Source organism: Crocuta crocuta, unplaced genomic scaffold (assembly GCF_008692635.1).
Source record: "Crocuta crocuta isolate KB4526 unplaced genomic scaffold, BGI_CrCroc_1.0 scaffold207, whole genome shotgun sequence".
Lineage (NCBI taxonomy): Eukaryota > Metazoa > Chordata > Mammalia > Carnivora > Hyaenidae > Crocuta > Crocuta crocuta.
In genome coordinates this window covers 1,293,905-1,319,643 of record NW_027531996.1, presented here as the reverse complement: position 1 = coordinate 1,319,643, position 25,739 = coordinate 1,293,905, and the positions used below count along the sequence as shown (strand labels likewise).

Below are 25,739 nucleotides of genomic sequence, written 5' to 3'. Positions count from 1 at the left end.
GGCTCTGAGCTGCCAGTCAGCAGAGAGCCCGATGCGGGGCTCGAACCCACAAACAGCGAGACCATGACCTAAGTGAAAGTCAGACGCTTAACCAACTAAGCCACCCAGGCGCCCCTGTATTTTTGTCTTTATATTTCAATCTATGCTTTTTTTCTTTTCTTTTTTTTTTTAAGATCCACCCTCAGCACGTACATGTCTTACCCACTTGTAGGTGGGTTTGTTTTTCTGATTTAAACTCCCTCACTTACTATCTTTGGAATAATTTCCAATCCCCTAGTCTCTTAAGAGCATGATCTGGGTCTTGGCTCTCGCCTCTGACGTTCCTGCCTGACCGCCCTGGTTGTAGCTCCCTCATTGCTCTCTGCTTTAGTCAGGAACGTCCTCCCTCTTTTTCCCTGGTTGGCTCCCACGCATTGTTTAGGCCTTACTTCCAGTGTCTCCTTTGCAAAGCCTTGCCGACCTGACAGCCTGCGTAGGCATCTTTCTTGCCAGCTCTTGTAGCAATTCCCTGGGATGGTGTCTGTCAGAGCACTTGCCTCCTTATGCTGTAAAAGTCTGTTTCTCTGTCTCCCCTGGGAATAACTTGAGGGCTCTGAATTGCTGGGACCTGTTTTGTGTCCCCAGCAGCTGCGGTAGACACCTCAGTTGGCTCAAAAACTGACCCATTGCATGAGTTGGAGAAGATAAGAGAGAGAGAGGAGGAGTCTAGGATAGCCCCCAGTTTTGGCAGGGGCTCTGAGTAGATGATAGTGTCATTTCTCACCAGTTCTAGCACCTTTTTCTCCCTTACCTCTCTCACCCCCACCTTTGAGTAGCTATGGCTCTTTATTGAAATGGAATAAAGAAATTAGAGACTTAACTTTCTTAAAGATTCTTAGGACGTTTTATTTATGTCATGGTATTTGCTGCCTCATTGAGGGAGGGTAGGGGTATATACAGATGGCTCTCACGGAGCATGAAGAGGTATAGTTTTCCTTTCTTATTGGAATATTTTCTAATTCTCTTGCAATTTTGACTCTCTTTGTAATCTTTAATAAGCAGATAGAGTACAATCATGAGTGTTAGGCAGAATAAACCTTTTCCTGGTATGGTTTTAGAAGTCTTCTCATATATTATATGAAATGTGCGTGCACGTGGCCTTTACATGTTGTTTTGGTGTTAACATAATCATGTAGGTCCTTCCATGCAGAGTACCTACAAATCAAATGGCCCTCTTAATCATAGAAATTCCTGCTTGTTGGCTAGGGAAAGTGAGAGTTAAAATACCCTAAGATATAAGGAAATACAAGTTTTGCTTTACTTTCAGATAAAGTCATGGTGCCTAATGCTGTTAAAGAACAAAGAAGAAATCTCAACCAGGTCAGCTTAGAATTCAGAGTCCTGTTGTTTAAGCAGAGAGTAGAGAATAACTTGTTCTGTTTTCATTGAATCTACATTCATCAAAACTAACTGAGTGTGGTGGGAGAAGGAAGCCTCTCATGTTGAGTTTGGCTGTTTATGGGATATACAAGTGAGCCTATATCTAGGCAGTTGGTTGTATGGGGCTTCAGCTCAGCAGAGAAGTCTGGCCTGGGGTAGAGTCTGGTGGTCATCAGCATGGGGGGTGGGCAATAGATTATGTGTGGTAGCAGGTAAGTCTGTCTAGAAAGTGTGGCAGGGGTCCTATTCATCCTTGCTCACTTAGAAGGGCAATTTCATTAGAAGGTAATGAGGAAATACTCAATGAATACTGGGAGAAACCAAAAGTTAATTTGTGTTGCTGTTTGACTTTAGCTCTAAGTATAATATGTTAGGTATTTTCTTGTGAAAACCCAAATAATGCTGTTTCTGTGCTACCTTTCTAAGGTTTTTATCTTTCTTTAGTTAAAGGAATGGATTTTCACAGATTCAGAAGGTTTTCGAAAATAAAGTTAGATAGATGCCCTCAATTATATAACTCTGTTTTAGTGTTTGTAAGTCTGTAATCGATATTAACTTTCAATTTTTTTGTGAGTTATTTATATTTAAGGTCTGTCATGTAAACTTCTAGATGGCTTCTGATGAACAAACAGCATTATGTTTGTTATTCCTACTATTAATTTAAAATAACAATCTTTATTCTTTGCAGAATATCTCTGGAAAATCCTAGTTTCACTTAATAAGTGTGCCAGAGAAGGTACATTTGTTTCTAGTAGATGTTTGCATCTGTTAAAAGACACACACACACAGTTTGGCATGATGTCTGTGGAGAAGAGCAAGGGAGCGATTACAGGATGGTGCAGGTCAGGGCTGCAATAACTTGGCAGAGTTTGGTGAGAAAGTTTGGTTAGCAGCTGCCTTGGTTAACTTTGTATAATCCATTTAATACCAAGAATAATATAGCAGCAACAACTTCTTAGAAGGTAAATTTTAAAGTACAAAATGTAACCATGATTTACCTTATAAGTAATTGTGTACACTGAAAAATCTTTCTCTTAAAAGTTAGGAGAATTTTGTGTAACCTGTGAGTGAATGGCTTTTATATGCTTGCTTTTTCTCCATCTTTCTTAATCTTCTCTTAATTTGGTTTGCACTGGAAGTCTGCGCAGTAAAAAAGAGATCAGGCAAATCCAGAGATAGAATTGGTATTCTTTTTTTTTTTTTGAGGGGAGAAGAGTGTAGGCAGGAGGAGGAAAAGGCCGGAGTTTCCCTAGAAGTAAAGTAACACGCTAGCTTTGTTTTGTTAGACATTGATTTTGTCCCACTAACCTAATTATCCATTAAACAGACTCTGTTGTTATGACTGACTCACATCTCAAGAATGTCGTGGGGGCCTGGGTAAGGGTTAAATGGGAAAGTTCACTGGAGATGACACCAGACCTGAGAAGGGAGTCATTACTTTACCACTTAGTTTGAGGCCTCAGTTTACTTGTTTAGTTTTTAGGAGCATCAAAAAAATGAAATAAAATAAAATAATTGATAGGAAATCTTTTAGAACTATCTTATGGTTACTGTAAACTATAGTATATAAAGGAAAAGAGGATTTTGGAAGTTTAGGAATAATCAGTGCATAGAACAGTGGTTATAGACTAGGTATGAGAAAAAATCGAATAAGCAGCAATTAATAAGCTCTTTAAAATATGAGTAAATTGTAAAATCTTGTGTTAATTCAGAAAACTCTATTAAAATTTCCCTTTATTTCAATGAGAAGTGTTTTTAATTTTTTTTGTGATGAGATTTTGGTTAGTGAACAAATGACCTTATAATAAATAATTCATAGAAATGAAGCATTTCCAACTTTCAGCCTTTATTCCATAGGACCTTATCAGCTTGTTAGGATAGAATTCACTACTATGAATTATTTAGTACAAGGAATTCAGTAGAATGTTTTTTTATAATCAGGTTGGAGACATGAGTCCAACCTATTTATGTTAGCTTCTTATGTATGTCAGTCTGTTGCCATGAGTGGTATAGTTCAGTTGTCATGATTTTTCTAGTGTTACAGTTGGATAGTTGGCTTAGTAATCGTATGCTTTTGCCAGGCTTTAGTTGTTGCTATGTGAGTAACTGAATGACATGGCAGAAATATAAGGGAAAATTAATTACATTTGTAATGGCATCCTATGCCTACAGTTACACTAAACAAATATAAAGTCTATTAAAAGTTTTTTGGGCAAAGTTCTGTAAATGGCTGAGTAGGGATCACTTGTCTTTTACATCCTCTTACAGAAATTCTTCTGTTAAAGCTAAGCAGAAAAAAACAATACTGTCTTGCATTTGTGTACCACTTAACACTTTTGAGAAGCATTAATATTTTATTCTTCCAGCTCTTTGTTTACCATAGAAAGTTTCCTGTATTTGTTACTCTAAGATAAGGATTCTAGACGTTGCTCTGTCATCACATGCTGTGTGCTTATTATGAACTTTAGAGGAAAGTAAACTGAGACCTAGGGAGGATAACTAGTTTTTAATTATTCAGAAGTAGATGCTCATATAAATTTGAACTAAGGAGGACCTGATTGTTATACTTGTATTTTTTATAACTTCTTATTCTCTAAATTTGGTTATTCAACAAAGTATTTATTAGGTCTTAATGTAGTAGAAAGTACTTAATGTAGTAGAAAGTGGAAAAAAAAAAGGAAGAAATGGATTCCGTTTTTAAGTGGTAGTTGCTAGTGGAGTTAATGATTAGGACCTCAGTTGGACAGATAACTTATTCACTAGAATAATACTTAAGGTATTTTACAAAGGACTGCTGATTATGAAGCAAGGTTGGCCAGGCAGCCTATCTGGGAATGGTATTGCAGTAAGATGGCATCATGTACTTTGTTAGAGGTGCATAGGTATGAAATAGCCTAGAATTTGGAGGAGGTACACCTGACTATTAAGAGCAGGCTACAGTATTTATAAGAAGGAAAGCACTGGCAAACAAGAAGCACGGTTAAGAAAACTGTGTTTCATTCATTAAAGAATTTTAAGCAGGAATATGCCATAATTAGATTTTCATTTTAGATAGATCATTATGGTGAGTGTATAAAGTAGGAATTTTGCCAAAGTCAGGCAAAATAGGTAATAGGTTGTAATAGTAGCAAATAGAATCAGGAGGGCCTGAGATATGCAGAGAGATGTTTGGGAAGTAAAATTAATAGGGAACATAGGGAGGTGAGTGAGGGAGTGAGAGGGTCTGATATGACCTAGGAACTATAAGGGTTGAATGGATGGCAATGCCATTCATTAAGAAAGGGAATACAGTGTAGAATGGGTTTGAGGTGTTAAGATTTTCGACATTTCTGTTTTGGCAATCAGGCTGACAGATCCAGTAGAGTCGGAAATGAGATTTTGGAGCTACTGGTTCATAAATCATCAGTGTAGGAGGCAGGGTATGTGCCAGCTAAAATGCATGATTATTGATTTGAATAATCAAGGGACTAATCAGTAAAGGAAACCTGAGCAAGAGAATAAGCAGAATTATTTATTGACCATAGAGCAAAGGATGCATTTTGTGTAGAAATGAAAACAGATAAAAGAATATCCTATCATGCCCTTTATAGTGGTGATTCACATCGCTAGCTTGATTTATTTCAAGGTGGTACTAGGTTAAGTAGTAGCGAATACTTACATACTTCTTCACCAACAATTGACAAAAGTCACTGGAACTAGTATTTTTACCCAAGACATTGGAAGGGATCAAAATGTTCTCTTTGAGCACTTTGAACACAGTAACACAAAATGCAAGGAGTAATGGAGCAATTGCTTCAGGTCTGCAGAGAACAAAAAACACAAAGGGTTGTGGCCAAAGAATTATATCTGCAGCCAAATTATGGTTCATGTGAGATGAAAATGGAAGGATATTTTTAGGTTTTCAAGGGTTAGAGAAAATATATTGCATATGTGCCCTTAAAATTTTTTTTTAAATGAGTAAAAGTCAAATGAGAAAAGTCAAAATTAAGAGTTTGGGAAAAGGACATCATTGTCCACAAGCACTGGGAATAAGCACGGAAACAAATTAAATGTAGAAGTAAGACTAAACGGTTGTTCTGGAAGATTGGAAATAGTGCAGAGTACCAGAAAAAACTTAGAAAGAAAGATAGGCTGTGGTTATAAGACTTCTAATCTAAGAACTTGGGAGCGGAGTATTAGGGGAAACTGTAACCGCATGATTAGTCCTTGGTCCACCTGGATCGGACTGTGTATCATTAAGATAAATTTCCTTTTCCTTATATAATAGGCTGAAAACTGGTTGAAGAAGGGCAATAAAAATAATCTGGGAAGTCACTGTTAGTAGAATTTAAAACAGGAGAGTATTTAGACTTGTTTTATAAATAGCTAGACAAGATTAAAGATTATGGCAAGAGATAAAAAAAACTAGCAAGGAAAAAACCCACAAGATTTTAAAAGACAAATATCAATAAAACAATTATGACATAGAGTGTCTTAAATTTCTCTTGTAAAAGACTGACTCAGACTAAAGCACAGTCTTCAGCTATGTGCTGTTTCAAAAGGTATACTTAGAACAAATAAACCTAGAAGGTTAAAAATTAAAAAAAGGTAGGGCAAGATTAGTAGGGAAAACACCACAGAAAAGTCAGACAAATAACAGTAAGAATTCCAAAGGAGAATTTAATGAAGAAAAGCACTAAATAAGATAAAGGACAGGTTTTTAAAAAAATATTTATTTATTTTTGAGAGGGAGCACAGGTGGAAGAAGAGCAGAGAGAGGGAGACACAGAATCTGAAGCAGAGAATCTGAAGCAGGCTCAGGCTCTGAGATGTCAGCGCAAAGCCTGACACGGGGCCCAAAAACTGTAAGATCATGACCTGAGCCAAAGTCAGACACTAAACCTACTGAGCCACCTAGGCACCCCGAGAACAGTTTTTTAAATTGACTTGAGATGTGATAACTTAAAAGACCAATATCCATGGGAGAATTTAAGTTCTGTGAGTTGCCTTCACAACAGACTTCTAGGCCTGGGTTTTACACTTTTGCTTTTTAAAATTAAATGAATGGAGGGAATCTTCGTATTCATGCTTTTGAGTTAGTATAGTCTATAGTATAGTATACCAAAAATTGGACCGAAGGAGAACATTTAGATCAACTACTGACCAAGCTTTGTTCAGCAGATTGCTAAAGTTGTCCTAGATATTAATAGAAGTTCTATGGAAGACCTTTGTGGCTAGACGAATTTGGAAAGATCTGCATCAGGTGCTGTTTTGGAGATTCATAGTGCACTATAGTGTATTAGGACCCCTGAGAAGTTTAGCAGAGTATTTTACAGCTTCCTTTTTTTGGGCTGGGGGGGGGGTTTGTCCTGGAATATCAGTGAACAGTTTATGGGATCCTGGTGTTTTAAGGAACGGAGTTTGGAAAAAGGTAATGAATATTGCTGACAAATCTGTAATACAATTAAGACTAATGGAACAGTTAAAGTGTCATTAATCATGACTAAGGAATTTTTATCTAGCATTTAAAGATGGTTTAATGGAAGAGATCTAGTTATATGATTCATTACCTCATTTGGTTCCGTAAGAAAACTTAATAGGCTTCGTAGAGCAGAAAATCATTTGATATCATTTGATACCTAACCCCCCCTTTTTTAATATAAAAAAGCCTCTAAGAAAATTGTGAATATCATTTGGTATAGAATATAGTCAATATCAGAATTTATTGCAATTCCAAGGAAGTTTGTCCTTATTACATCTTATTTGCTGTATTTTAAGCTCTTTGAGGGTTAGGAAATAAGTTGATTTTTGTTTATTTTTTGTCACGCATTCTGATATAGAACCTTGCATTGTAAGCATTCTGTAACTGTTAATTGAGAACATTTGGAAGCATATCCTTATGTAATTTTCAGATTAAAATGTGTTTAAAATGATATTTTTCTTTACTTTTTAACCGTTTTAAAAATGTTTACTTATTTTGGGGGGGTGGCAGAGAGAGGGAGACAGAATCCAAAGCAGGCTCCAGGCTCTAGGCTCTGAGCTGTCAGTGCAGAGCTTGATGAGGGGCTCGAACCCGTGAACTGTGAGATCATGACCTGAGCCTAAGTTGAATGCTTTATTGACTGAGCCAACCAGGCGCCCCAATGTAAAATATTTTTGAAAGTGTAAGCCATACACGTTCGTAAGTGTAAAACATGATTTTTCAAAACTGAAATATATACTCTTCAGGATGGGCCTTAATGTTTGCTTTATTTATTTATCCAACAAGTTTTGAATTCTCAAGATGGCTTTAAATTTGGTCTAACAGTTAGGTGACAGGAAGTTTATAAAGATTATTGAACATTAAAGGGATGTTATAAATACTATTTTAAAAAAGGATTCTGGTTTTTAGTGGCTGAATAGTATTCCATTATATATGTTATATAATTATATATATGTAATAATTATTCTTCTATAAATTAAAATGGTGCTATGAACATTGGGGTACAGATATCTTTTCAAGTTAAGGTTTTCATTTCCTTTGGATATATTCCTAGAAGTGGAATTGCTGGATCACATGGTAGTTCTGTTTTTGAATTTTTTTGAGACTCCTCTGTCCTCCATTTTAATTTTTTAGGATTTTCCAAAATGGCTGTACCAATTTATAGCCCCACTCACAGTGAGATCCTGCTTCTCCACATCCAACCCAGCATTTATTAGCTCTTGTCTTTTTGATGATGGTCATTCTAACAGGCATGAATGATATATCTCATTGTGGTTTTAATTTCCATTTGCAACAACTTGGATGGACCTTGAAGGCATTTATTTCACTAAGTGAAATAAATCAGACAGGGAGGGACAAGTAGGGTATGGTCTCAGTTATACGTGGAGTCTAAAAAACAAAACAAAAAGCAACCAAATACATAGAAAAAGAGATCAGACTTATGGTGACCCGAGGCAGAGGAGGGGAATTGGAGGAAAGTAGTCAAAGGTTATCAACATCCAGTTATAAGATAAATGTTAGGCTTGTAACGTCCAACATGACTATAGTTAGCACTCTATAGAAACATTAGTAGAAGAGTAAATCCTAAAGAGTCTCATCACAAGGGGATTTTCTTTTTTCTTTTTATTGTGTCTAAATGAGATCATGGATGCTATCTGAACCTATTGTGGTCATCATATCACAATATATGTAAATCTACCATACTGTGCACCTTAAACTTATACAGTGATGTATGTCAATTATTGGTCAATAAAGCTGGAAAAAAACCCAAGGCTTATCCTGGCCAGAAGTATTTTGCTTGGTGAAGCAGGGTGCATAAGGAGGACTCTTATAAAGGCAGAACTGTTTGTTCATGTAGGAAAATCAAGGGATTTGGGACCCGAGGCTGGTTCACAATTTTCCAGGATGTGGTTGGGTCTTGAGCTAACCACAATTTTTCTGTGGTCTTAGGAGTGCTGTATTACAGCCCGTGAAACCCTAGCCTAGAACTTGGCTTTATAGGGCTTGAGAAAATTTCATTCATATGGAGATTTTTGCATTCTTTCAATTTCCAGGAAGAAGCTGTAGTTATAGGGGGCTTGGGGTGCATGTCTGCATGTGTCTGTGTGTAAACACACACAATAGCCTGGATGTGATACTGATACAGGAGTCAGGAAATCTGAGTTCTGGTATTTTCTTCTTTTGTAATCTTGGATTACAATCTAGGAATTACAGACCAGATTGAATTTTATTATTTGTAATCTGGAAATTCTTTCCCATTCACTCCACTGTGGAGTTTTGAGAAGATACTCATGAAACTTTTTTAAATGTACAAAAAACTGTCAAGTTTAAGCTGTCAGTAAAACGTACGGGTACTCATTTTCCTGGAAGAGTCATGTAAACCCAGAAGTAATGGCAGTAGAGAAACATGAAAATCTTTTGTTCCCTCGTTTTCCTCTGGGTTTCCAGTTACAAATTAAGAATGCAGTTTTAACTAACATTTAAAAGCCTTTGCATTACAGAGAGAAAATCAATCTGTAGTGTTGCTGGGTAATGATTCAGAATCAGTATTTATATTGCTGACATTTTGTTACTTATTGTAAAGTGTAATTTATTCGGGATATACACTGAAACCTGTTGTTTTAACTCTGCAGCTAGATGAAAATATGACAAAAGAGGTTTGAATGAGTTTTCTTTTTGTTAACAGTTTGCTAGAGGAGCTGGGAGGGTTTTCCTCACTTGACAGATGGCATAGGAAGGGCATTGAGAAGGCAAATGGATTTCCTAAACTTGCACTTGCTGGTTGATGATAGAATCAGGGCTAGAATTCATAATTTTTGTTGTTACCTAACATATTTTTCCCCTTTGGGTGCAGCATTTTCTTGCTGATAATAATGGCCTTGTAGTAATTTTTTGTAATTATCATAATCTTTTAGGAAGAAAGTCATATGATGTGTGGCTTTTGCATATCGAATTAAAGAATCACAATGAGAACCCACAATAAGAGGACATATAATTTTCATTTTCAGAAAACAAATTCTCAGGCTTATTAAATAATTTATGTTCATATAGTTTGTTTACTGAAAGTGTGAATTAGTAATGGGCTTATAGCTCACACTTTTTCAATGTTGATTTATAATAGGGGAAACTGTATAAAATATCTTATGTAATGATGCTTTAAACATACATTCATAAAATGGTTGACTTTTAATATGAGAGAAATATCTGTATGGGAAAGGTTAGAAGACAGTAAGTTATGAAACTGAGAATGTCACCTGTTTTATATAGTTTTTCATTAACTTTATTTTAATATTTTTAATGTTTATTTTTGAGAGAGGGATACACACACACACACACACACACACACACACACACGAAGCAAGAGTGGGGGAGGGTGTAGAGGAAGAGGGAGACACAGAATCTGAAGCAGGCTCCAGGCTCTGAGCTGTCAGCACAGAGCCCAAAGTGGGCTTCCGAACCCACTAACCGAACCCTCTAAAGGTGAGATCCTGACCTGAGCCAAAGTCGGTCGCTTAACCAACTGAGCCACCCAGGTGACTTGTTTTTCCTGTTAACTTTAAACACATGATAGTTCCCATGTTACTTTGATGAGATAAATAAATTGGAATCTTAGAGCATCGCATCTGCTTTCAATATTTCCCCTTATATTTGTGATATTCTCCTCAATAACATTGATAAGATTACCAAAGAAGTAAACAACAACAATAAAAATTAAGTTCTAAATGAGTAGGGTTGCATGATTCTTAGAGTTTATTCCGTGTTACCTGGATGGTGGACTAATCCACAAATTGAATTTAAACTTCACTTCAACATTTAACAGTATAAAGCAAATCAGTTTCTTAAAAATAACATGTTAAAGGATAAGTGCTTGAATTGAAATATGTCAATTAATGAAATAATTGCATTTGTTAGGACACTGTTTTATGTTTTAATATAAAATGATAAAATGTACAATTTTGAAATGTCTTTATATGTTTGACATATTAAACAAAATATGGGTGGGTGTTCTTCAGGCTTATCTATGTTTTATGGAAGTAAAGAGAGAAATAATCAAAAGATAGGCAACTGGAAAAGTCAATAGCAGGGTATCAGAGTAATCAATTTCTAAATACTTGACTATAATGAACATTTTTTTGCCTGCAAAACTGTATATCCCAGAAGAATTAGAGATGTGCATAATCTAATGGTCAGCTCTCATTTGGGGAGGTGTTGTTGGATATACATTAATGGTTTCACCATTCTAGATATTTCTCTTTGGTTTAAGCATATATTAAATAATAAGTAAGTCAGTTTGGCCTCCATTTCAAAGTGGCCAAGGCTGTTTTAATTAGGCTTTGAACTGGAGAGAAAGGAAATGGGTGTGAGTAAATGCCTGTGTGTGTGTGTGTGTGTGTGTGTGTGTGAGAGAGAGAGAGAGAGAGAGAGTTGTGTATGTCTGCTTTCTTATTATAGCCCAAGATTATAATTGCGAATTAGGAGTTGAGGTTGGTTTTCTGGTTGGTATTCTTGCTGCCAGACCTGTGGCTTTGATTGCTATATGTATTATTAGTAATTAAGCCATCTGGAGAAGAACGATGCGGGAATTTTAGGGTTAATTTTTGGAAATACTACTTTGGTTTTCAGATCTTAGAAACTGTTACTTTGAAACTCTGTTCTTTGTTCAATGCTAACCATCTACTTACAGAGTTTCACACTCAAATGTTTCGGTAAATAGTGTCATTAACAGTATAAGGAAGGTCCTTAGAGGCTCAGAAGTATGCCCTAGTTTAGAGCTGCTACTGGGACACCAAAGAAAGGGGAGTTCTCTTTTGAATGGATTCCTTGAAGGTCCCATGAGAGCACAGGGATTTGTGCTGGGCTTTGAGTGGAAGCTATTGCAGTAGGTGAAATTAGGATTTCTGAAGCTCCAAAATGGGCCAGTTTGGCAAAAATAGTGGGGCATGAGGCTCTGATTCATTCCCCTTACAGCCTGCCAAGGTGGTATTTGTAAATTGAAAAAACAGCTCTATAACTCCCCATTTGAGAATCAGTCTTAAGAGATTGTACCTAATAGCCTGAAACTTGAGACTTTTCTTGATTTTTTACTGGCTATATTTGGCATTTGCTTCTGAATACTTCTTCACTAGGTTGTGAACTCTTTAATGGAAGGGGCCATTTGTTGTTCATCTTTTTATCCTTAGTACCTGCCATTTTCGAAGAAGGAAGTCAGGATGTTGCTGTTGAGTAAATGGGGGCCTGCAATCCAGGTTAAGGAATTTGGACTTTATTCTAAAGATAGTGGAGAACAATTAGAAGTTTTTAAACCAAAGAATGATATAGTGAAAGGTATAGTGCAAGGTATTCTATGGTAATTAGTTGCAGTGAATTGGTTATTTTGCATGCTACCCTTCTAAACACTTTACTCCGAAGTACCTCTGACTTACAGCAAATACACATTTATAGTTAATGATGTCCTAAATATGTGTAGCAGTCAGTTCATGGAACAAAATTTCAAATTCCTGATGCATTCCCTTTTTTAACTCTAAATTAGCATTAAGAGTCAGTTTTTAACCATTGTTTTTTAAGTTCACTAAGACAAGGCAGAAATAGGTAGGCCTTATGTTTTTCATTCATTCAGCAACTATTTGAGTGCCTACTGTGTATCTACCATGTTCCAAGCATTGGGAACACAGTGTTAATGAAATTAACATAGCATATGACTTCAGGAGGCATTTTAAATAGTCTAGTGTCCTTAAGAACTCTCAATTAGTTCAAAAATCATATGAAGAAAATGGAGAAAAAAACTTTTTTTCTTTCTTGTATTCTATTTTTTTCTAAGGGACATCACATAGAAATCTAGACGTTTAGAGGCTTCTCTTGGACTTTGTACATTGTGTGTATTGGTGGTACCTGTTCCATTTAACAGTTTGCATAGTTAACAGTAGCTCTCTTTAAAATGATTATTTAATGAGATATGCACATGCCAGATTTTAGTTTTTAAAAAATATATTAGTGTTGCTCAATACTCATTAATTATCTACAGTATAGTAGGTACTCTAGTAGTATGCAAGGCTTTACCTTTACTCATTGGGCAGTTTTCACAAATGGTAGATCTATTATAAATCAATGGGCATAGTATTTTACTTATTTAGACATCAGAATTCTTTTGTAATTAGTCTATGACCTTATAGCTAAGTGGTGTTTTTTGAATGAGTGAATAAAAAGCACTGTGCAGTTCCTTTCCTCCTGTCAACCTATTTGACTGAGAGATGAATTTTACATGGCTATTTTTGGAATATTCAGAATACTCAGATTGTATTTTACGTATTTTTTTTCCATTTTAAATAGTCAAACTACTTGTATATTTATAGAGCTGTTTTATTATTTTTCTAGATCATTCCAGAATCTGGAATTTGGTTTGTGTTTAAAGTAGTTTTACCAAAAAAAAAAAAAAAAGGTGGGGGACTGCCTGGGTGGCTTATTCGTTTGAGCCTCTAACTCTTGATTGATTTTAGCTCAGGTCATGATCCCAGGGTTGTGGGATCAAGCCCCGTGTTGGGCTCCATGCTGAGCGTGGAGCCCAATTAAGATTCTCTCTGTCTCTCCTTCTTTCCCTCTGTCCCTGTCTCGGTCCCTCCCTCTCCCCCAATCATGTGCACATGCTCTCTCTCTCTCTCTTTCAAATTAAAAGATAACTTTACTAACTTTAAAACATTTATACATACAGCACAACAATGTTGGCAACAGTGATAACAAGATTATTCTTATCTTCATTAATGAAGTGACAAAACATTCTAAGCCAAAATAGAATATTTCTAATGGTTCTAGGAAAGCCTGGGGACAAGACACTTTTGAAAGGTACTAGAAAAATTTGTATTAAAAATAGTATCTTCACTTTTCTGTTTCTAAAATCCAAACATGCTAATGGAGACACTGGGCACATTAGTATAGATTTCCACCTTCCCTCTCTGAGGTTTTCCTTTTACTTAGCAGTTACTGTCCATGTTCTGTATTTTTCATTTTCTCAAAAGAGGAGGGTTTGTTTTTTTTTTTTTTTTTGCTTAGTGAATCTGTGTTTAAATTTTGCTGTGTCACAAATGGGAATTGTATCCATTAGTTGAGATAAGCCAGGTTTTCTGGCAGATACTTTGTTTTAAAGAAGCATTATCAATGATTGCCTCCCTTTCTGTGTGATCCAGATTTGTGCAACTAGACCTAAATTTTTCACTTTATATCTCTCTGGAGGGAGGGAATGAATTCTCCCAGTTCAAGATGTGCCTCGGTAAAGCTCTCTTGATAGATCTATTAAAGTCTTATTCAAGTGTTCTGACTTGAACTAAGAATTTCATTTCTTGAATTATAGTGGTCTAATATAAAACATTAGAAATTTCAGAAATACCAAGTTCTGACGTATTGAAAGTTAACATCCACGAAATGTTACCTTTATGTATGTAATGAGTATGAGGATAGAAGAAGAACTATCTATAGACAGTGCTGCCTGGAATGCCTTCTCTACTCCATTTCTCCCCGTTCCCTGTACCCTTACTGAATAAAATACTACTTATCCACAAGGCCTCAGCTCAAAATACTTCTGAAGTGGGAAGAGATCCTTGACACTCCCCACCCCCTTTCCCCCAAACTCTGTTATATGCTCCCTTATCACCTTGTATTTTTCACTTGTCAAATTTATCACACTACCCATCAAAGTCAATCTTTCTAACTAGATTCCAAGCTCCTTGGGGACAGAGTCCATGTCAGTTTTGTGCTGGTTGTATGCCGAGCGCATGGTATAGTCCCTGGCATATCATAGACCCTTAAATAATGTAAACATAAAAATACTCAAATGGATTAGGTTAAAGGTTTTTAGTTTAATTTGTGTCATTGATATCAGTGTCAGTGAAATTGAGTGAAGCACAAATTGAGTCAGTCTAAAGACAATAGAAGAAAAAGGTGGTGTGATAATGTGAATTGCCAAAAATTGAAAGAAGACATACTGCATTAGGAAATTTGATCTATAATTGTACTGACTTGCTTCCCATTGTGCATTTTCACCTAAAATAAATTTACCAGGGCCTTCCTCCAAATCAGCTGTGGTTTTATGTTTATCCCAAGTTTGTGGTTATCTCTGCATTAAATGTGCTAACGTGACAGCTAAATTGTCTTTCTAACAACTATTCTTGGCTTTTTAGCATGTGCAGTTTTGCTTTGCTTTACTGATCAGGGTCTCCTCAAAACATTGTGGCTGATTTTTAGGTTTCTTCTCTTGGAAAACATTGATCTCTCCCTTCCCCCAGGGTATGATGGATTTAAAAGCGATTTTTGTTATTGTTTACTGCTTTGTATAGTGACCTTTTGATGTCTTGTGAGCAGTGGGAATAAGTTTGATAGTATAGATATAACAGGAGCATACCTCAAAAGAGATTTCTTTCTTTTTAAATGTGCCTTTTCTTTTTCTTAATTGTGCCCAAATGGATTTAAACACTAAAGACTATTCTGAAATTTTTCTCACACTAATGAGAGTGAGTACAAAACATAGCTGTGAGCAAAGCACAGTGAGGTATAGGTTAATTTATGTGTGTATTTTTTCTTGTATTGTTAAAAATTGAGACCAACACATTCATGCTAAGTGAAATGTCACTTGGAGAAACAGCCTTAGAAAGTTGAAAATTGTTGAATTTGATAAGAAAATAGATACCTTCCTCATATAGTCTGAACCGCAGTAGTTTTTCTGCACATTGTGTGATAAATGTTTAGGTCTTAACTACATATTGGTGAGGGAATAGCAGTGGATGAAAGGGACCAGAAGGAGGAGAAAGGTAGTATATTGTCACTTGTTTCAGCAGAGTTTGCATAAAAAAAATTATATGCAAATATTTAAGCTGGGTTTTGTTAAAAGAAGGACTTACTCAGTTTGGTGATTGGTTGCTGGTCGTCTTGCAAATAAGTTGTCATTTCTATGCCAGTTTCCTGAGGCTGTACCAACGGGTACATTCTGAAATCCTGAAAGTGAAAATGAAAATCTATAAATCATTTTCTTTGCTTAAAACGTACATCGTATCCTGGCCCTATCTCAGAGGGGCTCTGGGTTGCAGGAAAGAGATCATGTATGCTGCAATTCTTTTTATTTTAACTAGCTAGAAAATTTATGTTACCAGGTCACCTTTCTAATGGCCATTTTATGTAAACTATGGTAAATATGTTTAGAACAGTAAAATGACTAATGGAAATCATTTTTTACTTGTGAAAGGATATAATTGAAATTATTTCCATTGCAACTGAAGTATTCTCTTTCTGCTTAATTTTCTGTTTAATAATACATTCAGTTGATGTTAAGGCATATCGATTGTGATGTTTGGTGAAATAAAATATTAAACCCATCAAAGTAAATATTCTGACTTGTTGAACTTTCTCTTACCTTTACAATTCCTTTTAAAGGTTTGAAATGCCAGGATACTGTGTACAGAACAGGTTGTTACTGTGGTTGTTGTTTTGTATTTTCATTTGCTAGCGATCATATGGGCGGGCCAGGAGCGCTGAGACTCTTAGAATAAATGACAGAGTAAGCATGCTGGGTGGCTTGCCACAGCTCCATAGATCTGAAAGTGGACAGCAAGACCAGAGATTAGAGCAAAACAGTTCATGATAGCACAGCAAACAGTAGGAGCCTCAGCCTGATGGCAGTGATTCTTTTGCCCACAAGCCCCGTGGAGAAGTAAGATAAGCCTGGATGGTGCCTTCTTTGAATTGGGTCCAAGCTTAGGAGTCTGGGGCTAAGGGCTCAACACCTTTTGAAGCATGCTTTAAGTAAGGAAGCTTGTCCCCCTCACTCGGGGGACATGTTTGTGGTTACATGGCTAGTAACAGAAATGGATGAAGGACAGAGGATTGGGTTGCTCTGCTTGTAGTTTGGTGCACTTGGTAAGGAGGAAGTATGGGAGGCTCTTGGGGTCCACAATAGATCATTTTTTCTATTAGTCCACCTTTGGCCCTGAACATTGGCCAAACTCAAATGTTCACATAAGTTTCCTACACCTTCAGCAATTCAGGCTAGATGTGCTGAGACTAAATTCTTTCAAATGATCTCATGCAACACTTAATAAGTGTGATGATCAGTAAGATGAAGCCAACATGAAGTTTTCATCTCAATTAGTTACCCCAAGATTCAGGATTCAACCTGAATTAAGCCCCAGAGAGTACTGACAGGTCTTATTTCAAGTAATCATTTAGTTTCCTTTCTTATGGGCATGTGGATTGCTCCCCCTGTCTAGCGGTGTTAATTCATACATAGTCTGCTCAGGCAGGATATAGTTTAAGCCTGGAATATTATCCATTATGACTTGTGCAAGAGAGTTTAAACTGACCTATGGATCTCTTAGAGCTTGTATAGTGTCATTGGCTAAAATTAAGGAGAGTTTCCTGACCATTTCCTCTAGGGCATGAACTCTACTGCCGGGGAACAGTATTTGCCTTGCTTTATGGAACCTGAAGTCTCTGTAACCCTAGCAGGGTCAGGGCACATGTTGTCTCCAGTATCCACAGTCCAACTTAGTGCCAGGCCTCCTTTTTGGTAGGTGGGGGCTAGAGGGTGAGTCATTTTTCCTTTACTGAGTCCCGGTAGCCCACATTGCTCCCAAGAATTATTTGCCAGTCCCTTGAATTCATTAATCCTGAACCACCCCTACGCTTTGATGTGAATCAGCTTCTGTTCCAGAGCTGCTGTCACCTGCTCTTTGTTTGAGCTTATCAGTCAGTATGATACCATTAATGGAGTGGAACCAAGTCATCCCTGAAGGGAAAGGGCTTGTTCCGCATGGCATCGGTGGACTCGGCAAGAGAATTCAAGTACCCTTGAGGTTATTTAGTGAACTAGTCTTGGAACCTGTAGTCAGGTGAAGGTAGACTGATCTTTATCTTATGATAGCAAGGGGATTGGGAAAGAGGCTTTAGGAGAGAGAGAGAGAGAGAGAGAGAGAGAAAGGCAATAGCAATGGCCAAGAAGCCATGCCCAGTGTTACCAGTTCGTGCAGTAGATTCAGTCGCGGTCACAGTGTCTGGAACAGTCAGAGCCACAGGGGGCAGCAACTCAATTCAGTTGGCTAGAATCCACTGTAGGCCGCCAACTCCCATTAGTCTTGTTCACAAGGCCACACAGGACGATTTTATTGAAACATCACATCTCTCAATATTCTTGCTGCCTTTAGGTCTTCAATCAAAATCGGGATGTCTTTTTCTTCTTCTGGAATTGTGTGTTGTCTCTGTGTAACCAAGGAGGGAACTGCCTCAGGAGGTGGTCTGTCCAGCATTTGTCCTCCGAATTGAGAAAACGGCCCTTGGATTCAGTGAGCATTCACGGCACAAACGCAGTATGCCAGACGTCAATAGCAAGTCTACAGTCAGGGATCAGAGAGGAACAGCAGCAGCAGGGCATGACAGGGATCCAAAATGGCACCACATGGATTGTTCTGGTAACTTCTATTCTTTTTATTCTGTTTCCAGACACAGCCAAGTGATTGTGTGGCTTCTGCCCTTTCTTCCCCTGCAGCTCTCCCCTGGGAATGGAGAGATCTTGGCTTCATTGCTGGTCCCCCTTTTCTTTAAAGCCTGGCAAATCAGGGTGCAAGGGCACAGGGGTAGGTAGTGGAGGTACTGAAGTAGTAATGTGTTACAAGGTTGCCGTTCAGCTCTGTAGTTCCTCCAGTAGTGGGGAATTGATTTCCGTGGAAGAATCTAGAAGCGCATCGGTTTCAACCAGTTGCTTGCTTTGGGGCTCCCACAGATCAGTTTCTGAACCAAATTTCTTTGGTGCTGATTCCATCCATCTCTTCTGAGGAAACTCTTGTCTTAACAATCATAGCCACATTGTCTTGCAGCTGGGCCTTTTTGAAGATGTTCCACAAAGTCATTGTCTGTCTCATGTCAGCATACTGCTTGCACCAGCTTATTTAGGGAAGAACCCAAACCTCACAGAGAATGCAAGAAGTAACAAGATCCCAAAGGAAATGACTAAGTAAGCAACCAGCTTGGTTTGCCACAGCTTCATCGTAGGTGTGAAAGTAGATGCAGAGACTTAGTGATCAGAGCAAGAGTTTTTAAAACACACAGACAGCAAGAGCATCAGTGCAGTAGTGCTGGTTCTCCTGCTCACTAGTACCGTGGTGCTATGTGACACTCGGATGGTGGCCCTGCCTGCAGTGAGTTGGTTGGCAGCCGAGGAACCCAGGACTCCGCATCTTTCGTCGCACGTAGCAACCGAACCCATCACCCTCACCTAGGAAATGAGCCGTTGTCCTGTAATTACACCATGGTTACCTTAATCACTAGCTATAGACAGGGCTCAAGGTCAAGTGCACCTTGTAGTTTGGTGTCAGTGAGACCATACTTGGGACCCATGACAGACTGGCTTTCCTGACATCATTATCATTCATGTAAATATCTAACATATTCTAAGAATATGTATTTTTCAAATAATATACAAGCAATAGCATAGTAATATCTATTACCTTGGAGTTCTGCTTTCAGAGTTAATAAAATGTATTCATAATTTATGTCATTGAGTTATCTGTGAAGTAGGTCATTGTAGTGTTATCATCTCCATTTTGCATAAAGAAGAAAACTAATGCTCACAGAGGTTCAGTGACACATGGAAGGTTACATGTGTAAGTAGTGGAGCCAGATCTTGAATCCATGTCAGTTGACTTTCATGTTTTCTTTCTTTCTTTTTTTTTATTTTTATTTTTAATGTTTATTTATTTTGAGAGACAGAGACAGAGCATGAGTGGGAGGGTAGGGTCAGAGAGAGAGGGAGACACAGAGTCTATCGCAGGCTCCAGGCTCTGAGCTGTCTGCACAGAGCCCGATGGGGGGCTTGAACCCACAAACCATGAGATCATGACCCGAGCCAAAGTCAGACGTTCAACTGCCTGAGCCACAGGCTCCCCACATGTTTTCTTATACTACCCTGAACCAAGTTTGCTTGAATGAGTAGAAAATAATCATTTGTTTATTATAGATAATATTAGTATGCCACTGAGTATTTCAGTAAAATTATTACTATCGAGTATTTTTTCAAAGGTCTAAATTAACAGTTTGCTTAGGAAAAATATGTCATTGTTAAAATTCGGTTTATATGTGGCTTATTACATATTTTGAATATGTCTGAATTAAGACTTTACTGTTTCTAGTGTCACATTGGAAAAGAGAATGAAAATGAATGTCATTTGGTACAGACTTTAAAAATTTTTGTTATTTTTTGTTAATTATGATATAATAAATCCCTGATAATTTGAACCAACATCTTATAATTTGGTTAGTTATACATGAAGCACAATTGAGAGAAAAAGTAGATAGTGGCATCTCTCAAGCTAAAAGAACTAAGGATCATTCTAAGTCTGAGTAGAATGAACAGTCGTAAGATACTACCAAGTAGAATATCATAGCAGTCAGGCTGCTGTTAGGTCAGACTTTCCATTATTAATCCTTCTTTTGGTTTTTATAACTTTTGGTTGAAAATTCTTTCCAGGGAACAACTTGTATACAGATTTTCAGCCTGGGAGCAAATATCTCATGACCCACTTACAAACCTCTTTAAACATTCAGATTAATGTTAAGAGGTTTTATGATGAAAGTTAATTTTTTGTTTCAAAATATTTCAAAATATTTATTCTTTTGGAATCAACAACTTAAAAACATTTTATTCATTCCTTGTGAGACTGCATTATATTTTTAGAATTATACTCAAAATAGCTACTAAGCTCTGGTGATAAGCTTTAAAAAATTTTAAAATGCAAGAACTTGATTAAACAGCATTTAATTGATTTTAAGTTGTTAGAATAAAAATCTGTATACTAACTGCTGTAAAAGTTAAAACTCAACTTTAGGCTTCAACGATTTAAAAACAGTGGGAGATCATTATTTTGTGTTTACTTAGATTTGTATTGCTTTCTAAACAAATGTTAATTCAAGAATACAATATTGTATTAGGGTTCTCTAGAAAAACAGAACTAATGGGAACACACACACACACACACACACACACACACACACACATTTATTGTAAGGAATTGACTCCCATGATTATGGAGGCTAGGGAGTCCTGAAAGCTATAGGCTGGAGGCCCAGGAAGCTGGTGGTGTTCTGGTCAGAGTCCACCAGCCTGAGAACCTGGAGAACCCATTTTGTATGTTCTAGTGCAAGTATGAGGGTCTGACTGAGGAAAATGAATGTCAGTGGTGTAAGATCTAGTGCAAATGTGAAGGCCTGAGGACTGAGCACCAGGAGAGTGCCAGTGGTATAACTTTTGGTCTAAATCTGAAGGCCTGAGATCTAGGAGAGCCTGAGGTAGAAGTCCCAGTCCAAGGGCAGGAGAAAACCAGCATTCCAGCTCAATAGTCAGTCAGAAGGAATGAATTCTACATTGCTCAGGTTTTTTGTTTTATTCAGGTCCTCAATGGATTGGATGAGGCCCACCCACATTGGGGAAGACAGTCTACTTGATCCTAGTCTACCAATTCAAATGTTAAATCTCATCCAGAAATACTCTCACCGAACACACTGGGAAATAATGCTTAACCAATATCTGGGCATCCCAGGACCCAGTCAACTTGTCACATGAAATTAACCATTCCAAATACCATGAGTAATTTTTATCTATACTCTTAGTTCTATTATTTTCAAAAGTGCTTGTATTATACTTGAAACAAACGGGACAGATGAAAATGTTCTGATGAAAATAGTCCTTGAGCATTATTTCCTTTTCCTGAAAATGTATAAAAAATAACCCAAATCCCTACTATGATCAGAATTCAACCAAAATCCACTGTGCTAACCTGAAATTTAGTTCATTTTAGAGTAGTCATATGGGAACATGTTGCCAGTTTTCAGTCAGTTGTAACAAAACCATAGACTCTTAAGAGACCCCTGGAAATTTCAGCATGCCTTCGCCTTCCTGAATCTGTACCCTGATATTTTCTCCCAAAACAGGCAAACCAATTCAAACTGTCAGATGGAAATTTTATGCCATTTTTCTTTAGTGCTTTTAGATGGCTAATGATTTAACAAAACTAATACTGACTATATGGTTTATGAAATATTAGAATTAAAATAATTTTTCTAAATGAAATGATCATTATTGGAATTCAGAATTGAGGAATTTAGTATTTTTTTCCTGGAAATATTTTATTTTGTTCTTTAAGCCCACCATATATTAGGAGGTTGGCCCACAAAGAGAAGGACGATAATTTTTTTTTTATTTCCAACCAGTGGAATCTATCAGAGTATCGACTTTTCTAACTCAGCAGAATTAGATAAATAGTCAAGGGGTAGTCACAGATTTTATACAGTAGTTTCTTTGGTGCGTTAGCTGTATTTTCTTTGATGCATCTCACAGTATCACTTTTATGAAGTGTTTTGAAACAATAACAGAGATCAACATTTAAATTTGCAAGTCACTTTTATTTTAACTCAGTGGATTAGGAGTCCTCAAACTGGGAAACTAACTCATGAAGGAATCCTAAACTGTTATTCCCCTCTGGGAGTTGTGGGGTAGGGGTTGGCAAAAGCTAATGCTCTTTCCAACATGTTGCTATTATAAACATTGTTGCCCTAAACATTCTTGTGTATGTCTTTGTGTGGGCATGTGGGAGTTTCTCTGGAATATGTTACGTAGGAGGGGAATTGGGAGATCATAGGGACGTTGCACTTTATCTACAGTATATGAGGGTTCCAGTTGGTCCATAGCTTGGTTTTATTTTGTGAGAATTAAAGTTTTTAGCCTGATGATGGGTCTCACATGGTATTCTGTTGTTATTTTAATTTGCATATCCTTGATTTATACTGAGATTACTTTTTCAAATGCTCTTTTGAAAATTCAAATGGTCAGTCTTTCAAAAAATTGGATTATATTTTGTTTATTAAGTTCTTCACAAATTCTAGATGTTAATTCTAAGTTGGTAGTATGTATTATGAGTATTTTTTTTCTGGTCTATAACTTCTTTTTGCACTGTTCTCAGTTGTCTTCATGAATAGACTGGATTTGCCAGTGTCTAATAGTTATATCTTTTATCCTGAAGTATGTTTTTTTTTTTTTTCTATTTTGATGCTTTGAAGATAACTTGTCTATTTTCTTCAAAAAATTTTAAAGTTATCCTTTTCACATTTCGGTCTTTATTCCACTGTGTATAGTGCAAGGTGGTAATTCCTTATGTACAGATGCATGTAAGTGTATTTTTTTATTTAAAACTATTGATAAGCAATTGCCCCCGAAGCACTTATGAGCAGTCTGTACTTTCTTATCCATAATGCTCGTTCTATCAGATATAAAGTTTTCATATGTGAGCAGTTCTGTTTTTTGGCTCTTTTTCTGTTCCTTTGGTCTTGTTTTTTCCTGCTTCAGTTGTACTTTCAATAAGGCCCTTTATCTTGGTGGTGTTTTTTTGAAAATTTCTTGGCTAATTTTGGCTTCTTTTTCTTTCACATTTTCTTTTTTTTTTTTAACTTTTTAAAGTTTATTTATTTATGAGAGATAGAGACAGCATGAGTGGGTGAGGGGCAGAGAGAGAAGGAGACACAGAATCTGAAGGAGTCTCCAGGCTTCGAGCTGTCAACACAGAGCCGATCTGGGGCTCAAAGTCACAAACCATGAGATCATGACCTGAGTCAAAGTCAGACACTTAACCGACTGAGCCAGAGGTGCTCTTCTTTCATATTTTAAAATTAGTTTTGTAGACATACAAACACATGCATACTGTTTTTAGGAAATTGTGCATGTCATCTAACATTTTGAGATTTACTGACATAAGTTATTATCATGTGTATTCTTTCTTCTCTCCTTCCCCCCACATTCCTTACTCTATTGGATTCATAGTTATGCTCTCTGACGTTCTTTTTATTTATCTTTGTGTTTTTCCCTTTTCTGGATCAATTTTGCCATAGGTTTGCCTGTCTTTCTTATTTTATTTTATTTTTTTCCCTAAGAACCAGCTTTTGGTTTTGTGGAATCTATTTGTCTTTATTTTCTATTTTCTTTATTGTTATAACTTGGAGATTGAGTAGGTTTTGGGGGAGACAGGGTTGAATGAAAGAATACTCCAGGTTGCATCAGAGTGACCAGGTGGATGGTAGTGTTTAGCAGTTGAAGTGGAAAATAGTTGGAGGCAGTTTGTGGGGGAAGATATTTAGTTCAGTTTTGAATATTTGTGGTGTCTATAGGAAATCCAGGTGGAGCTGTGTATGGGAGAGGCTGGGCCTGAGATAGTGATTTTCTGTTTGATTTTGATAAAGATAGTGGAGAGTAGTGGGAAGAAGGAAAGACACAGTGATTGTAGGTCAGTGGGGAGCCTTCTTGGTTCCAGTAATATTGTCATCATTCTTAGTTCCTTTTAAAGGCTTCTGTACTTCCAAGAGTACTTGTGCATAGTTTGTAGTAATTAACATGTTTATTTCTTTCACTAGCCTGAAAGGACCAGGAATCTTTTACCTTCTCTTCCGTCCACTGCAGTCAAGGCATTAGATATGTGTGCGTGGAATCAACCCTGTTGACTCTCCTTCAGTGTGGTCATGTGTATGTATACATGATTCAACAGGAATGTATTATGAGTGCTCATCCTAGAGGATTCAAGAAAATTACCAATTTTAACCCATAAAAATATTTCCCTTATTGGTGTGAACTGAATTTTTTTTTCTTTAATGTACAGAGAGGGCAAGGATTGACTTTTTGAAAATCAAGTTTTAATTTGATTAAAAATTTTTTTAATGTTTATTTTTGAGACACACACACACACACACACACACACACACACAGTGCAAATTGGGGGAGGGTCAGAGAGAGGAAGACACAGAATTTGCAGGAGGCTCCAGGCTCTGAACTGTCAGCACAGAGCCCGACGCAGGACTTGAACTCACAAACTGTGAGCTGAAGTCAGATGCTTAACCGACTGAGCCACCCAGGTGACCTTTGATTTTTAAATTTAACCTGAATATAAGCTACTATTTTTCTTTAAGTTTATTTATTTTAAGGGGGGGGGGAGAGAGAAAGAGGGAGAGAGAGAGAGAGAGAGGGAGAGAGGAGTAGAGAGAGAAAAGGAGAGAGAATTCCAAGCAGGCTTTGTGTTGTCAACCTGGAGCCCGATGTGGGGCTCAATCTTCTGAACATGCATGAGATCATGACCTGAGCTGAAACCAAGAGTCGGACCTTAACCGACTAAGCCACCCAGGCACCTCTGAACACTAGTTTTTGTTTGAAGAAATTTGTTAATCTACTGATTTAAGGAAAAAAGTAATTGCCTTTCAGTTATCAGAGAGAACCTCGTTTAATGAAAGGGTAGCTGTATATGTATCTTCTGTTACTGCTTCTGTTTCCAGAAGGCATTTATATTCTCTGATTTAGGTCTTAATATGAAGATTAAAAGTTAATAACTTGCCAATTAAAAATAATCCAGACTCATGCACCCCTGTATTTTAGGAAAATTGGAAAAAGTTTACTGTTATTATTCTAAAGCTTAATGCTTCTGAACAGCTCAAAGGGCATTATTGTTCACAGAATAGTATGTAAAAAGCTATACTTAAAGGTCAGGAAAGAGTCATACAAGCTGATTCAGTGTAGCAACCAAGTAAAAAAATGACAAGAGAACAGAATTCTTGGACGATTTATCTTCTTGGGTGGTTTTTTTTTTTTTTTTTACAAATTATAGTTGTTTGGCTTGGAATAGCATTTATATGTGGAAAATGCTTGAAGTAAGCTTCCTAGAAAAATTATCCAGTTTGATGCTTTGGAGGTGGGCCTAGTTTTGAATCTCCATTCCTTATTTACTAGATGTGTGGTATCTGTTAGGAATGCCATTTAGCTTCAAGTAACAGCAGTGGCATAAGCAAAAAAAAAAAAAAA

General features: G+C 37.0%; 1 protein-coding gene across 4 annotated transcripts in view; it reads left to right on the top strand.

Annotated features, from left to right (window-relative positions):
* NEK7 (NIMA related kinase 7) overlaps nucleotides 1–25,739 on the top strand; it is a 182,569-nt gene that overhangs the window by 35,994 nt on the left and 120,836 nt on the right. The window contains exon 1 of one of the 4 annotated variants that reach the window (XM_077775153.1): nucleotides 18,061–18,324. The exons of the other annotated variants lie outside the window; for them this stretch is intronic. The gene's annotated coding sequence lies outside the window, so the exon portion shown is untranslated. Of the gene's footprint in view, nucleotides 1–18,060; nucleotides 18,325–25,739 lie in introns of those variants that run through there. 4 annotated transcript variants of the gene reach the window in all.